Source organism: Sceloporus undulatus, chromosome 5 (genome assembly GCF_019175285.1).
Source record: "Sceloporus undulatus isolate JIND9_A2432 ecotype Alabama chromosome 5, SceUnd_v1.1, whole genome shotgun sequence".
Taxonomy (NCBI): Eukaryota; Metazoa; Chordata; class Lepidosauria; order Squamata; family Phrynosomatidae; genus Sceloporus; species Sceloporus undulatus.
In genome coordinates this window covers 96,378,211-96,395,225 of record NC_056526.1, presented here as the reverse complement: position 1 = coordinate 96,395,225, position 17,015 = coordinate 96,378,211, and the positions used below count along the sequence as shown (strand labels likewise).

At 38.2% G+C, this 17,015-nt stretch overlaps 1 long non-coding RNA gene across 1 annotated transcript; it reads right to left on the bottom strand.

The window, feature by feature from the left end:
- Positions 1-528: 528 nt before the first annotated feature.
- LOC121931830 lies at positions 529-11,323 on the bottom strand. Its single transcript, XR_006104219.1, has 3 exons — positions 11,170-11,323; positions 6,926-7,003; positions 529-1,017 (listed from the first exon to the last, which is right to left on the bottom strand). It is a non-coding gene; the product is annotated as an uncharacterized LOC121931830 (long non-coding RNA).
- Positions 11,324-17,015: the final 5,692 nt, after the last annotated feature.

Sequence of the window (17,015 nt, the reverse complement as noted above, 5' to 3'; positions counted from 1 at the left end):
TAGTGGATTTTTTAATTTCTAGTTTCTCCACTTTCATGGGAGTCCTGTGCCCTGACCCACAGCAAATGAGAAGGGCCCACTGTATTCTCTTCTATTTGCAAAAAAAGAAAAAAAAATCCAATGCAAACATTGTGAAGTTATATAGGTGCTTAGAGTATGTGAATAGTTCAAGTATTTTGAGGGGGCAAAACTTTCTGTTATATTCAATTGACATGTTATCAGTATGTAGTCCTTGCTTCACAGAGAAGCATTTTTCTGTCTCTACTAATAGTTGTCTAACTGAAAACATGTTTAATCTGAAAGGTTAATTTACCCTAGCAACATTTTTTTTCCATTTAAGTCATTGTGCTAATAACACAACTGGTAGGTAGCACAAGATACTTGCTGTTTTGAGGAATACTGTACAGCCGATTTCAAATGATAGGCCAAACTCATAATTAACACCACAGGGATAAAATGGAAGATCTCCAGTACCTGTTCTAATGAAATCAGAGCTAAATGGAAAATAATCAAACATGAAAACAAATATATTTTCTCTCCATGGCTTTATTTCAAGCATCACTTTTAATTTTGTATAATTTATACATTTTGCATTCACTCCCTCAAGTATTCTGACACTATATGTAAAAGGACATCTGTACACATAGTCACATGTTTTAAATGAAATATCATTTATGAGAAAATGGGTATATATCATAATTTTTCAAAGTGTGTGGTCCCTACATTTGAATCTTGGCTAGCCAAAGAAACTGCCTGCTGCTTTTCAACACACAAATGGGTACTAAGTTTTAGAAACTTCTAAATGCACCACAGTAATGTTCACAGTTAAAACAACATTCCTGGCAACCCCTCTGTCTGTGCAAAGGTAGCATGGATGCCAAGGAAGATCAATACAAAAAAAGAAAGAAAGAAAAAGAAAAAAGTTCACTGGATTGTACACATTGAGCTTCTGGGAGAGTTAACTGTTCTTGTCACGGGCTCCTGGCTATAGTTTACAATATCCGCCTTCACTACACTCTGTCAAAAAGAGAGAGAGAGAAAAGAAAAACAGAAGTTATAGCTAGAGAATCCAAAGGCAATTCTGTTCCACAGTGCTAGTAAAACATTTCACTAGTTAATGACAAGACTATGAAATATGGAACATTTTAGAAGAGCAAATATGCCATAGTCCTCTTTTCCAAGAAAGCAGGCATAAAAAATTTGGTACACAGCAGCCAGAGCATAAGGAGCACTTTCCTAAATAATAGATGGTTATGATAATAAGTACTGATTCCAATCATAAATACTGATGCCTGGGTTACAAATTGGGGGCCGGGGGGAGTGTGAGTTCTACCTCACAGAATTTTCTTTCGGTTTCTCTATGGCAAGCATGTGGAACCTCTGAATCACAGGCTGCCCCACAAGGGCTCCCCATCCACAGATACACTACCTACAGTCAAGGTTTAAAAGCCTATTAGCAGAAGCTTTTTAAAAACCTAACTTCAGTAGGGGAAGATTTTTAGGGGAGTCAATGCTTGAGAAGGGCTAATTCTCTCCTCCCTGCAACCTACTTCTTGCATCCGACTTTTTAAAAGCCCCATTAGTACCCCTAGAAGCAGCACAAGGAGGGGAGCAGTGTGAGTATGTACATAAAGGGAATATATATGTCAGATCTAGCATGTTCATGCATGTATATGGATGGAGTTTGAGTAAACAAGGCTTGGAACACATGTCAGCAGTGGGGTTCTTGCCCCCCTCCCCTTTTGCTGGCAATACAGGCCTTGACACTCTTGCCTGGAGCCAACGCCTAAGGGAAAAAAATAGTATGTCACTCACGAGAATAGCTTTTCCTTTTTAGTAAAGAAAAATGTTTCCCTCATCCTTGGGGAGAATCACCTGATACTCTGGAGAGTTTCACAAATACCTTCCAATCCAGCACAGAGACACTATGAGGGTTTCAGTTGCTGGCACCAATGTTTATTCCACTTAAACTCTTCTAAAATGAATTCATGAGAGTTCATGAGCAACGAATATGCTTTAGTTAGAAAATTAATCAGAGGATCAAAATATTCAATTGTTTTATACTTGTGAGAATATAGAAACCATTACACAAGTATCACTGTTATTGTTTCATGTCAATGAAACATTAACATTTGTTTTTCAGAAGAACTGAAGTCTTTTAACTATACTACCTGAACTACTGCACTGAACAGATTTTACTCTGACAGCTGGCAGTGCTGTGTTGTTGATTATCTTCTTCAGGATACTTCACTAGTTCTGCCCTGACCACATGCTGCAGCAGTGTGTCAAATAGTAGAGTGCAAGGGATGAGTAAAAAAACAAAAACAAAGAAGAAAGAGATGAAGATCAATGATTAGAAAAGAAGAAATGGTCAACCCAAATGAACAAGGGTAGCAAACAAAAGCCATCACATTCCACCATCATGCAAAGTGACCAGCATGCCCACTTAGCAGCAGTTTCTGTCATTTGTTGCTTATCAAGGAGAGATGGACCACCTTTTTATGCTGAGGCCCACAGTCCTTCCAGAGTACTCAGGGGCCCTGTCTGGCAGTGGACAGAGCCAAAGCCACTGTGATCAGTGCTAAAAGTAAGTAAAATCTACCTTTTTTCCTTTTGTATTTTTACCCTCTTTTCTCTCCCCCTCTTACTCTCTTCCTTTTCTTACCCATCTATCAGGCTAGGACATAAACTGATCACTTGCAAAGAGCTTTGAAATTAGGTTGAGGGCTGCACAAAATCACCAGACAGCCCAGGGCTAACAGGTTGCCCACTTTGGATTTGGAACATAGGAAAAGCCTCTTAAATTACTCCCCCCCTTCCATTCCTAACAAAGGGTTAATTAAGCAAACCTATCCAGGGATACCAGTCCTCTGCTTGCACCCTTCCTCAATGTGAAGTGCTAGGAAAACACACCCAGGGAATCAACACAACATTATTGCACCAATGTGCATTCATGCATTCATGAAAGAACATGCATTCAGAACTTGCATTACAAAGCCTTCATGCAAATGTGTCTCACAAAAAAGCTTATACCAAGCCAATCAAAGCACCGAGTGGAAATTAATTTTAATGTAAGCATGTAAAGCATGTAAGCATGTAAAGATGTGGGGGGGGGGGGTAAAAGGAGGCAAAATGTGAAAAAGATACAGAGCCAGACCAGGGGGAAGGGGATTTGAAACAGGAAAAGTATGAAAACTGCTAAGCAGGGATGCAGTGGAACCATGGCACATCAAGAAAGCTGTCAAATGTGATGACTCTGCCACTGTTATTGGTTTTTAATAGTTATGTAATTTTAAGCCTTATATTGCTTAATCTTTTTTAAAGGGGGATACTTTGTATATATGGATGTACTATTTTAACTGTTGTAAGCCACTTTGGTTGTTTTAACAAAAAGCAGGGTATAAATAAAAGTTTTATTTATTATTATGTTTATCCACGGATTCATAATCCATGGATTCAACCATCCACTGTTTGAATTTTTTTTTTAAATATATACATTCAAAAAGCAAACCTTGATTTTGCCATTTTATTATATAAGGGCACACATTTACTGTCCCATTGTATTTAATGGGACCTGAGCGTCCACAGTGTTTGTTATCCATGGGGAGTCCTGGAACCAAACCCCAGGGGTTACCAAGGACCCACTATACTTGGATATTGTTCCTAAGATTATTTATAATCTTGATGCAATACTGATACATGCTATCACCACTCTCATATTCCCTGCTATTTCTAGGTTAACTATAATAGTCATGGGAGGGGAGGTAGATTTTCCCCAACAATGTAACGTTTTGAGTTGTCCCTATTATACTATTAAGTATTTGGGATGTGACTTGATCCTAAACAGAAAATTAAGAACCATTAGTTTTATAAAACACCTGCTCCTGGTGGAAATGAAAACTCTGAGAAAATTTTGATTAACGTGGATCAAAAGATGCCTGTATTCTTAGACTCTCCTTAGGGACCAGCTATGGGGGCTGTCATGATGAATCCCTCTACTATGCCACTGCTGCTTTGCATTTCTTTGCAATTGCAACCTATGGCTATAACTGCACATCAGCTCATGACCAAATGTTTTAACTTCCAATGTTACTGGAAATTGTTCTTCATTTCAGAAGCTGCTGATATACATATACATTCTGCAATAAAAAGCAGGAAATTATCTTATGTCCACTGAACAGATTTAAAGTAGACTGACTTTGCAAGGATAAATTATTACAGCCCTGTTAGGTTTTTTAACGGTTTGCTACAGCTATCATAGTTCTAGTATATTTAATATAAATTATTCTGAAGAACTGTAAACTATCCAGAACAAAACTACATTCAAAAGGATAGCATAAAATAGTAGGTCACAGAGGAATCACATAATTCTTCTTCTGCATGCCTTAATATTTGTTTTCTCAAAGAAGTCATGAATTTTTATTGAGCCCCTGTGAGGTTTAAGAAACCCCTTCCCCACTTTTTCCAAAAGTGTTTTGAAAGTATACCAAGCAGCCCAACAGAAATATTGGGGAGTAAATGTGCTTCAGATGGCAGCCTTTCTGTTGGATTGATTTCACTGCTTATCCTTTTATGTCATTGTATAAAACTTTGTTTTTGATGTATGCAACACATACATGTTTGCATAAGATTAAGCACTGTTTTCAATTTATGAACAATTTTATCTAGTCTTTAATTTAAAATATATTAGTGGATACAAAACATGTTAGAGGAATGAATACTCTCAAATTCGTAATTTCTAATAACTTTAATTACGCTCCACAGGGACCTGAAATTTTCACTGCTTTGTGTCTTAGATTTTTTTTAAAGAAAACACAAGAATCCCATATTATATAAATATTTCTTGTTGAAAATAACTTCTCTAAATTTTAAACAAGAAATGTTACTAGGGGCAGATGAAAGACATCTACATTTATGACCTGTTGATATTCTGGGGTTGACTTTTAACTGATCAAGGTTACCTTATCTTATCAGGGAGGAAAGAGTTATATTCATTGGTTTCCAGGCCTCACCATATTATCAGAAAAACTCAATTCCATGAAGAAGTTAGCAGAGGAACAGTATGTGCTCCTAAACAGTGTTATCTGACCTCACAAGACTATTTTGTGCACCATACTTCATGCTGGACTTAAAAGAATTTTTAAACTGCCTGAGAAATTAATTGTTCCTCAAAATCTGCCTTAAATCCTATCTTGTACTGTATACAATAGCTAGGCTAGTGACCCATGGTTAAGCCATTACATAGCACAAGACTAAAACAATTGGACTTTAAAAAATCAGTTCAATTAACAGAGAAAGAGCATTACCCTTTCAGTATACTAGATAGTTTTCCCCATCTCAGAGATGTTCCCCAAGCTCCAGTTTCTGTCACTTACCAGATTCTTATGTGATTGATGTCTATTTTATTGATGCAAAATTCAAAAGATTTGGAGGACTGATTATCTTATTTAATTGCAAGAAACAACACTGCATATTTAGTGGCAAAAATACATTGCCATTATTTTATCATTAGTATTGTATTTTATTTATTAATTTTATGTTAAACATTACTTTAAAACCAAACAAAATGAAGGTAAGTAAATAAATGTTCTAATAAGTAATAAAGTGTGGAACTGAATCAAATAACCAAGAAAAAGGAAGAGGCGAGAATTCCTGCCCCTTGTGGTAGCTTTGGTTATGTGAGATTACATAAGAAACAGAGACTTTTGCAAACCTCCATAACTCACTACACTTTATGGTCAAGCCTGGATTCATATTTCTCAATCAGCTGCCCTCATGCCACATGGTAAACCCTTTTGAAATGGAGCTTCTAATGCTTTTTGTAAGATGCCATATTGGAGGTCTGTTAATCAAAGAACAAAGTAAAATTCCACTGGGCACACTCAAGGTACTGGCCAGGTCAGAAATAGCTTTCCAATAAAAACATAAGAGCTTTGTTGGATTTAATCAAAGATCCATTTAGCTCACATCATTTACTGCAACATAGGCCCGTTACAGACAGGCCTGAAAATATGGACTGGGTCCATATTAGGGTTAGAAAAGGGCGTCACTTCCTGACGCCTCTAACCCTAATACGGGCCCAGTCTGTACAAAATGGTGGCGGCCATTCCACAAGGCTGCTGCCATCTTGATATAGCGGACGCACTGCGTCCGCACGTCACGTCCCAGAAATGACGCTGTGAATGCACACTTCGGCACTTGCAGCGTCTCTTCTGGGGTGCAGGAAGGAGCGCGATTTTCGCGCTCCTTCTTTGCAGCGTCCGGGAACCGCGCGGTTTGGCTGCTGCGGTTCCCGGACGTTGCAACCGGCGGTGGCAGTAGACCGCCACTTTTCGGCGGTCTGTAACCCACCATAGATTACATTAAAATAACAGCCTCTCATGCTATGACATCCAGCAATTGGCATTCATTGATATTCTGTCATTGAAGCTGGAGGTTCCATATAGCCAACTTGAAGAATAGTCCACTTTGTGAAATCCTCATCCTCCATGTCTTGTATAGCTTTAATCATATTAGTCATCACTACATATTGTGACAGTGAATTCTGTCATTGGAAGTAGTACCTCTTTTTCTTAGCCTATCAAAATTTCACTGGATGACTCATGTTCTACTGCTATAATCTAACCATACATTAATATTAGAATCAGTGTCTCACTCCCAGACAAACTCTATTTCATTTATGTCCAAAAAACTCTGAGATGCTCTGGAAGATTTTGGAGTTTTACTACAAGGAGCTTTGAACTTAAAGGAGCATCTGAAATTGTGATTCTTCACTGACAGACGAAAGTGATAAAGTATAGAGTCAGATTTCCAAATGTGTACCGTAAGAACGCAAAAATCCTAAACTACAAGTAAAATATATTATTTATTCCTATTTAAAAGAAAATGTACCAGCTCATAAAAGCAATATACTCAAGAATATCACCTGTGATTGTTCTATTTCTGCTTTGTTTAATTTGACATCAAGGAGGTCGGCAGCAATTCTTTGAAAACACAGGAAGACCTATTTAAAAAAGGAAGGACTTAAGTGATTAGAAACAGACATCCTAAAGTTATTACAAATACCTCAGGAAAAAAATTCTGAACTCTAAACAGTGAGATATGGGGGGGGAGAGAATACAACCTGTTCAAGAGGTCTATCAACTCCTCCTTTCTTAATTCATGCCAGTAACTACAGTATGATTCTCTTACACAAAAAGAAAGTATTTTATAGCAAAAGCTGAATTGAATTCTAAGATGACATTTCATTTAGTTAGTTTTCAGAGTGCTTTCAAAATCAAAATCCTGACTAGAATATATATTCTAAAAAGATAACATCAAGGAATTCTGGTTTCAGAAAGCCAGGACAATATAGCTGAGTTTTAAAACACTGGTAGCTCAGTATCTATAATGTATATACTTACATCAGACCACTGGCATTTAATATAATTTAAGCCTTGTTGGAAGCTAAAATTTGTTTCCTGTATTATTTAAATTAATGTAGAAAAACAAAAATATCTGAAAGAGGGGGAACATCTTCCATAAAGATCTTGGAAGTAGTGTTGTTTTAAAACTCAATGTATGTCTATTCAAGGAAAAAAACTGTTCAGTGCCATTTCCATAATGCACAAAGGTCTATCAGGCTGCCCTTCTCCAAAGCAGCAAGGATGGGGGTGAAGCAGCTTCTGGCCACTCCAGCCCCGATTAGCAGGTGACTGCAGCAACCGCATGGCCCACTCTGAAAGTGGGCTGCCACCATGGTCCCAAATGGGCAGCTGGCAAGGAGCACTTTTTCTGTGCTCCTTTTTTCAGCAGTTTCAAGATGTTCTGGGGGCATATGTCATCTGTATGCCCTACTCCCAAAGCAGCCAGAAGCCACTCTTTTTGACCCATGTCTTTCAGGCCAAAGATGGCAAAACCCTGGAATGAGAGGGTGTAAAAAAAGTCCTTTTCAAAAGTGTTTGGCCATAAATTGCGTGTAAAACAATTAAAGTGTTTTTTTTCTTTTGAGAATTTGACAGTAACACAGACTTCATAAAATTTGGCACACAATAGATACAAATGTCAATTTAAGACTGAAACAGGGACTGGAGTAAGCAAGCAAAAACCAACTAAAAACATATGTTGCTTCTATATGAATAATCATATATAACACTTTCTTTTTAAGAGTTGCAGGACTCTCTTTTATTTAATATATATGCTTATTTATAAGTTTAAGCCTGTCCTATAAATCATACAGTGAATTGTTGAATCATTTTTTAAAATCTTTTAACAGCAATGATTTACCTATACGAACTTTTTTAAATGAACTGAAACAAAATCAAATTATGAATGCACTGGTTCTGTTTTCTAAAGCAATGGTATGAAATTATAGACAGCTCTCTATCTGGGAACATCCCAGTTTGTCATTTGTAAATATGAAGCAACAGAAGGAAGAAATGAGCTATCCCATCTTTAAGTCCAACCCAGGCCCCCCTCAGGATCCAAACCTATTCCACCCCTGCAATTCCCAATTCAAGGGATAGATTTACTTCCCTAAACCCTGTCTTGCCAAAAGCCCCACCACCACCACCATATTCTAATACATCCCAAATAGCCATCTGAGAAGTTTTCATGCCAGCAACTGAATTGAGAAAGTGTGGGATGAAGGGCGGATAAGTACTCAAGAATGCTAGATTAATTTAAATGCTAGATGATTTCAGTTGGAGATAATATATAGATAAACTGAACAGACTTTTAAAAATGATTTAGTTTAGTTGCAAAGAAAATATTTTGGATAAAATAAAGAAACAGGTAAGATTACAGAGGTAAAGGTAAAAGTATTCCCCGTTGACAAGGTTGTCAAGTTGTGTCTGACCATAAGAGGTGGTGCTCATCTCTGTTACTAAGCTGAAGAGCCAGCGTTGTCAAAGACTACTCTGTGATCATGTGGCCAGCATGATGCGGTGGCTCACGTGGTTAAGAGGCTGACTCTGTTGACTGCAAGATTAGCAGGTTGGCAGTTTGAGGCCCACATGATGCATGATGGAAGGAGCTCCCATCACTAGTCCCAGCTTCTGCCATCCTAGAAGTTCAAAAGCATGCAAATGCAAGTAGATAACTAGGTACCACTTTGGTGGGACGGTAAACAGCATTCTGTGCAATCATGCTGACCACATGATCACAGAGTAGTCTTTGACAACGCTGGCTCTTCAGCTTAGTAACAGAGATGAGCACCACCTCTTATGGTCAGACACAACTTGACAACCTTGTCAGTGAGGAATACCTTTAAGATTACAGAGACAAGAAAGATAATATACTGTATTACAATGTGAACCAGAGAAATATTTAGAAAGCCCTATTAAAATCAATAGCATTTACTTCTACGTAAACATTTTCCCCAGCATTTGTGTACTACTTTTTATTTTTAAAAGCCTAAAGCTACTTGTAATAAAAGCAAGTACAGTCGCCCCTCTATTTTCAAAGACTTAGGATCTGCATCCCTTGCTTATGAGCGAGCGACAGATGAAGGGGGACAAAACTGGATGCTTGCTGCTATTCAAGCCAATGGGGCTTGAATATTGGCAGTTTTCATTTGTGCATGGGATCTGGAACAGATCCCCCACAAAAACGGAAGGGCGACTGTACTATAAAATTGTTTCAAAGGACTGTACAAAAAACTACATTTTTAATGAGAATTTAGAAGACAAGACAGGAAAATGAGAAAAACAAAGTATAAAGCAGGGGTGGATATATCATTATTGGACTGAAACACTCAGGACTCCTCACCAAGGGTTTTCATGGCTATGGCTCATGGAAGATACAGTTAAAGAACATCTGAACCTTGTGATATAGAAGACTACACAGCAGAATGAAATGAAATTTGAAATTAAATGAAGAGTAATATTATTTTTAAAAATTATTATTATTATTATTATTATTATTAAACTTTATTTCTATAGCGCTGTAATTATACACAGCGCTGTACAAAGTCGGTAAAATTAGGAGTAAATAAAAGCCTGCCCAAGGCGTACATTCTAAGATAATAACAATTAAAAGAGGAATAGATAAAATTACCATATAGAAAGGAAAAAAACAGATTAAAAACATCAAATATCAAACAAATCACATCACATCAAAAAATTGCACTGAAAATACTGTAGAACTGATTGGGGGTATAAAATAGAGAGGAGAGGCTAGAAATTTACCTTTTAAAGAAAAGGTCTGGAATAGATTTTTAAATGGGGTTATAAAAGGAGCACTTAAACTTGCATTTAAGGCCAAATGGTTTTGTAATGGTCTACCACAGTCACCATGCCATCCAAAAACATGTACCTTAGGTCTGGTGATCAGAGCTAAGATGCAGATTCCAGATAAGACAAAGCCACCATGTTTTCTCTTTTGTTGTTTTAAAAGCATCGGCATTTTCCCTAGTAAGTAAGCAAAGCCCACTGCAAGCCAAGCTGCTGGTGCTATCTCCTATCTTTATTTCTCCCAACACGTGCCCTCCTCTGACTGACTAAGCCGCAGCATTTTAAATTCCACAACAGTACATGCCTACTAAAAGGTATAACCCACTGAGTTTAGTAAGACATATTATGAAATCAGCCATGAAGTTTGCACTCATGTATTTTATAGCTTGTTTTTATTTTATTTTAATTTGGGAGCATCACTCTAGTATATTGTCTAAACATGTTTTTTTTTAATTCTAGAAAAGGATGATTAGAGCTAGAAACAAAATATTGCAATGGGCTAGGCTAGCTGCCTATATTGTGTATCCCAGATAAGATGCCCTACTGCATTATAAAATATGGGACCTGCACAGAAATGCAAATAGCTTTCTCACCTCAAGCAACCACTTTAGTCCTCATAACCAATTTAAATGGGCCAGCCTTGTCCTCTTGGTAACTTTTTGTTCTAAGACCTTCTACCTGATTGTCAGACAGAAGCACTTATAATGGCTTTTGCAATGCTTGCTCAGCTTTAAGTGAATTAAGAGTGGACCACAGAGTCAGTTGTAGCTGTTTGAAACATTTAGTGTGGTTCCTCAGCACAGGGAAAAAATGCAATATATTAATGACTCCAGATAAATAATTGAGCTCACAAAAATGAAATTCACAGGAAATGTGTTTTTCACTCAACTCTGAAACTAGCAAATGTCTTTGGATAATATGAGTATAACAAAAGCTTAAGCTTATTTATATTACTTACAGAATCACCTGTCTTAGCTGAAACAAAATGGCTGCTAGAATGATTTTCCTGGCAAAATCGAAGATGTTTGTCAGTTTTTACAGCCCGTAGATGCTCCAAATCAACTAAAAGAAATCAAAGGAAAGGAAAGTAAGAAAAATTAGTGTAACACTGCTTAGTTGGACACACTGAAATTATTTCTGACTGGTCATCTCAACTGTGGATCACAACCTGACCAAATGTGAAGCACACCAGAAGCATTATGACTGCCATGTTCTCTTTTCTTTGAAATACAAAGAGTCAATGGAATTAGGAGAAATACAAAAAAATGTAAGTAAAAAGTAGAACATTGTTCTGCAATTTTGTGAGAGAAGGCATTTAATAGATTTAGGTTTTTTCAGTCTTGCCTGGCAGCATGACCATGCCAAAAGAACACAACAGGAAAAATAAACAGTGGCTGTCTCCAAAATCCTTTACTGATCATGTGTGAATAGCAAAGCAAGAGAGAAAGGACAGATCTATCTCTATTCTTTCCATCTTGTCTCTGCCTTTGGTACAAAATGCCCAGGAACACACTGACATCATTTACTCAAGTATAACTGTATTATACTATTAAGTCAACATTTTCCTTTCATGATTATACCGTCACCCCCTCTGTTTTCACAGACTTGAGATTCGTGTACCTTGCATATACGTGAGTGGGAAATGGAGGGCAAAACAATAGGGCATGCGCCCGCTGCCACCCGTGGAAGCGCCCCCCCATTCAAGCCAATGGCACTTGAATATACACAAATGTTCATTTTCGGGGGGGGGGGGTTCAGAATAGATCGCCAGTGAAAACGGAGGGGCGAGTGTACTCAGAAATAAAATCCACAGAGATAGTATGATCTACAGGGTTTTGTTTTTGTGCTTCTTCAGTAGATGATGTTCCCATATAACCAATTGCTTTTTAAACTGGGGGAATTTTAAAAAGCAGTCTGCGATACGACATAGCATTTGCTCTTCAGGTGAACCAATAGGTCATGGGCATACATAAATGTTGTCTTTGGATTCTTGCTGAGGCATTTGAAAAATTGTTACAAGCAATTTATTCAAAAAGTTAATAAAAGGGAACATCTAGTAAGGAGAAAAATTCTGATTTGAAATAAAGCATTCAGTTTTAACCTCTGGAACCTCTGGAAGTGGGGATCCTCCGTGCAAGACAAGATATCTAGGACTCTCTAACATTTTAATGAAATAAAGGACACACTTTCTGATATGAGAAGTATTTAATCTACATGTTTCCCATTTGTTTTGTTTAGTTTTCATTTTTTAATTATATAAAAATGTACAGAAAGATATTATATCTATCAAGCCAGCATTGTATAGTGGTTTCAGTGCTGGACTATGACTCTGGAGACTAGGGTACAATTCCTCGTTCAGCCATAGAAACCCACTGGGTGACACTGGGTCAGTCACATACTCTCAGCCCCCGAAAACCCAATTATAAGGTCACCATATGGTTGCCATAAGTCAGAAATTACTTTAAGGCAAATATATATATATCTCAGATATACCATTAAAATCAATCATTAAATAATACTAAATCTTCAAATCAAATATTAATATAATTAAAATCTATACCACATTTTAAAGTGTCCTGTCTTGCTTATTATGATATACAAATCCACAGGCTTGATCAAACCCAAACCTGATGGGCTACAGACTGAGTATCCCTTTTTCCAAAGGGCTTGGGAGCAGAAGTGCCTATATTTCAGAATTCTGGGGATATTTATGACTTTTTTTCATTTGGTGTGGAATGTATTTGCATATACAGTATATAATGGGATAGACTGAAGCTAGAGACAGAATGCTAAAAATCCCTAACAAACGCATGGCACAAATCTACACATCTTGCCATTTCACAGATGTTCTGATCTCTTTCCAGCCACGTCTCTCTCCAACCTTGCAAATTCAGTACGGCTTGAAAAGTTCTCGATTTTGGAGTATTTCAGAATTCCAGATAAGGGATATTCAACCTGTATTTGGCAGGACCAGAAAATAGGCCACAGTACTCAGTCTATGAGTACTGATGACTTAGACAAGCTGCTTGGCAAGGTAAAAAAGACCACTTGCCCTCTTGACCCCTGCCTGTCTTGGCTGACCATTCAGAGAGGTGAGGCAACTACAAATATGTTAAAATCTATAATTAATGCCTCCTTCAGGGAAGGCTGTTTCCCAACTAGTTTAAAACTAGTGGTGGTTACACCTATATTAAAGAAGCCTTCCCTTGACCTCCTGGATAAAAATAACTACCGGCCAGTATCTCTTCTTCCTTTTTTGGACAAGGTGATTGAGAGGGCAGTTGCAAACCAACCCCAAGCAGTCTTGGATGAAACTGATTATCTTGATCCATTTCAAACAGGCTTCAGGTCAGGATACGGTGTGGAGACTGCTCTGGTCGCCTTGGTCGATGATCTCCATTTGTGCATCAACAGGGGAAGTGTAGCCCTGTTGGTGCTCTTGGACCTCTCAGCGGCCTTCGATACCATAGACCATGGTATCTTTCTGGAACACTTGAGTGAGTTGGGAATTGGAGGCTCTGCTTTGCAGTGGCTCTGTTGCTACCTCTCCGGCAGATTCCAGAAGGTGATGCTGCTAACATCTAGCGTACCTCAGGGCGCCATCCTGTTGCCCATGCTGTCTAACATTTCCATGAAGCCACTGGTGAGATCATCCGGAGACATGGGGTGGGGTGTTATCAGTACGCTGATGACACCCAAAACTACTTCTCTATGTCTCAGACTGTTTCAGTGACCAAAGAGGGCATCTCCCCTCTGAATGACTGTCTGAGCTCTGTAATGGATTGGATGAGGAAAGATAGACTTAAGCTGAATCCAAACAAAACGGAAGTACTGGTGATTGGTAACCTCAACCCGGGTATGGAGATAAGTTCGCCAGTCCTGGACAGGGTCACACATCTCCTACAGGACTGTGTGCGCAGCTTGGGGGTGCTCCTGGACTTGTCGCTTCAACTGTCACCTCAGATTGATGCAATGGGCAGGAGTGCTTGTTATCAGCTTTGGCTGATATGCCAAACTACAACCCTACTGGGAGCTGTGGAACCTACAAACAGTTGTACATACACTGGTAACCTCTCATCTTGATTTCTGCAACACGCTCTACATGGGGCAACTCTTGTGCCACGTTCAGAAATTTCAACTGCTGCAAAATATGGCAGCCAGATTGGTTGCAGGAAAATCTAGGTGCGACGAAATTACATTTATCCTAAAATCTTTACATTGGCTGCCTGTTAGCTTTCAGGCACAGTGCAAGGTGTTGGTTATTAACTTTAAAGCCCTACATGGCTTGGGTCCAGCTTACTTGAAGGAAATCCTCCTCCCATATAATCCTTCCTGCACATTCAGGTCCTCTGGGAAGAATTTACTACAGTCAAGAAAAACTAGACTGGTGGTGACTTCCCAGAGGAACTTCTCAGTTGCCGCTCCAAAAATTTGGAATGACCTGCCAGAAGAGACTCGCCAGATCACATCCCTCAATGCTTTTAAAAGGTGATAAAAACGACCCTCTTCTAACGGATCTTCCCGGACTGACCTCTGCCCAGAAGAGTATTAATTGCCCATTTGATCTCGCCTCCTAGGTATTACCACTGTTTTTAATCATTTCTGTAGTTATATGGATTTTATATACTCATGTATAAGTCTAGAAATTTAGGTCATAAAATTGACCCAAAAAACCTGAGCCGACTTATCCATGGGTCAATGTAAGTACTGTATCTTAACTCTTATTTAAAAGAAGGAACCATCCCCTTGTGAAAAGCAAGAGTATAATCTGTCCTGGAAGCAATGACTCCCTCTTCTCTCTCATCCATCCAGCCTTAAGAATGAGCACAAAGAGATACGTCTGCTGGAATTTTATAAGTTCTTTGACATTGTTTTGCTTTGCTTCATCCTTTAGATCCTTTGCTACATGCCCCTAGGTTTTACCCTCGACTTATCCATGGGTCATAGCAAAATCCATAATTCTGGTCCCAAAACTTGCCCTCGACTTATACATGAAGTCAACTTATAGTCGAGTATATACGATAATTTTGTTTTGAAGGGAGTGCCGGTTGAAGGGGTGGGGGATTGTTTCTCTTGTCATTATTTTCTGTATTTGTTTTAATTCTTGCTGTTACCCACCTCAATTCTCGAAAGGGAAAAGTGGGATACAAATAAATATTTTATTAATAGTAGTAGTAGTAAGGTTTTCGAACTCATCAGTCAATAACATCTGACAGCCCTCAAACAAAGGCTTTAGATTTCTGTGAATTTTGCCTAACCTTGATTAAACTTTCCATTTACAATTAGGATGGCATTACAAATGCTTCTGAAAAGTTCATAACTGATTGAAAAACTACAACTTCTCCTTCCCTTCAAAAACATATTTGGTCCATTTTGCATGGAACTTGGTGTGAAAAATAATAATAATAAAGGATTGTAGGTGTTACCACTCAATATTTAACTCAACATCAAAAGCAATGCTAGGTAAGTATTTTGGTACTAATATCAAGTATAACAGCATACTGAACTCACAAATACAATAGCATGAGCAGACTCAACAAAAGGAGACATACCAGAAAAACATTGTATTCCACACAAAAACCTAAGCTAACAAATTGTAAATCTAGCAGAATAAACAATTATTCACAAGCCAGAGAAAGACAAAATAGTAAACTATATGAATGTTCAGCTGCTGCCATGAAGAAGGCTCTGTTTCTTGTTCTACTCAACTTTATTTTCACCATAGGTGCGCTACAGATAAGAGATTTCACAGCAGATTTTAATGAAAAGACAGGCTTGGTATAGAAGAAATTGTTTCCCATCTATCTTCAAAGGAAGCCCCACTGCAATAAGGCAACACAACTAACGTGACATGACTTAACCATGGTCAGGATAGACCATGTTGGGAATGGGTTCAACTGGCACTCTAATTCAATATACTCCTGGTATTTACTCCTGGTACTTGGGCATCCTGATGCAAGACCAAACGCAACAGCACACAGACACTGCATTTAGTCCAAAACAGGATGCCTATTCCAGAGTCTCTTCTCCAATTAAAACATCATCTCATCTGGATCAAGCTTGAATGTGGTAAATATTTTCAAATTCATTATCACTGCCATTCAAAACCTCAACAAGTTCCTTGATATTAGGTGAATGGGAAAATGTGTGAAATTGCTATTATAGATTAGTTGTCATAGACAGAGTTTTGCTAGGTGAAAACAGTTTCCTTTAGTAAAACCTTAGTCTGAGGATTAAAATGTTAGGTTTTTAAATTAGTTGTTAATGCTGATAGTTAGAAACTGGAAAATTCATTTTTGTTGTTAATTGATAAAAGCTTTGAATTTAACTGTCTTATTTCTAACTAAATGGCTAAAGAAGTCGTTTAACAGGATTTTTTAAAAAAAATCATGGGAGTTAAACAAAACAATGTTTGGTTGTCATCACTGCCCATTAGCTGAACTGGCACCTTCAAAAGTGTTCTTTCTCTAGTCCTTTCAGTTCGCTTCCCCAACCTGACCCCTTCCAGATGCAATCAGATCCTACAATCTGATTGATAGCTGGGGATAGTGGGATTAGTAGTGCAAATCATCTGGCTGGCAATGGATGTCCTAAAGCAGCAACTCCCTAGCTGTAGTCCTCCAGATGTCTTGGACTTCAGCTCCCATAATTCCTGACTGTAGGCCAAGTTGGATGGGACTTCTGGGATCTAAAGTCTAAAACAAATGGAGGACCAAAATTTGGGAACCACTGCCCTAGAGAATGAAATATGACCATTTGTTTTGCTACTGATCTGCATTTCTCTCCTTTTCACCCCAATTAATA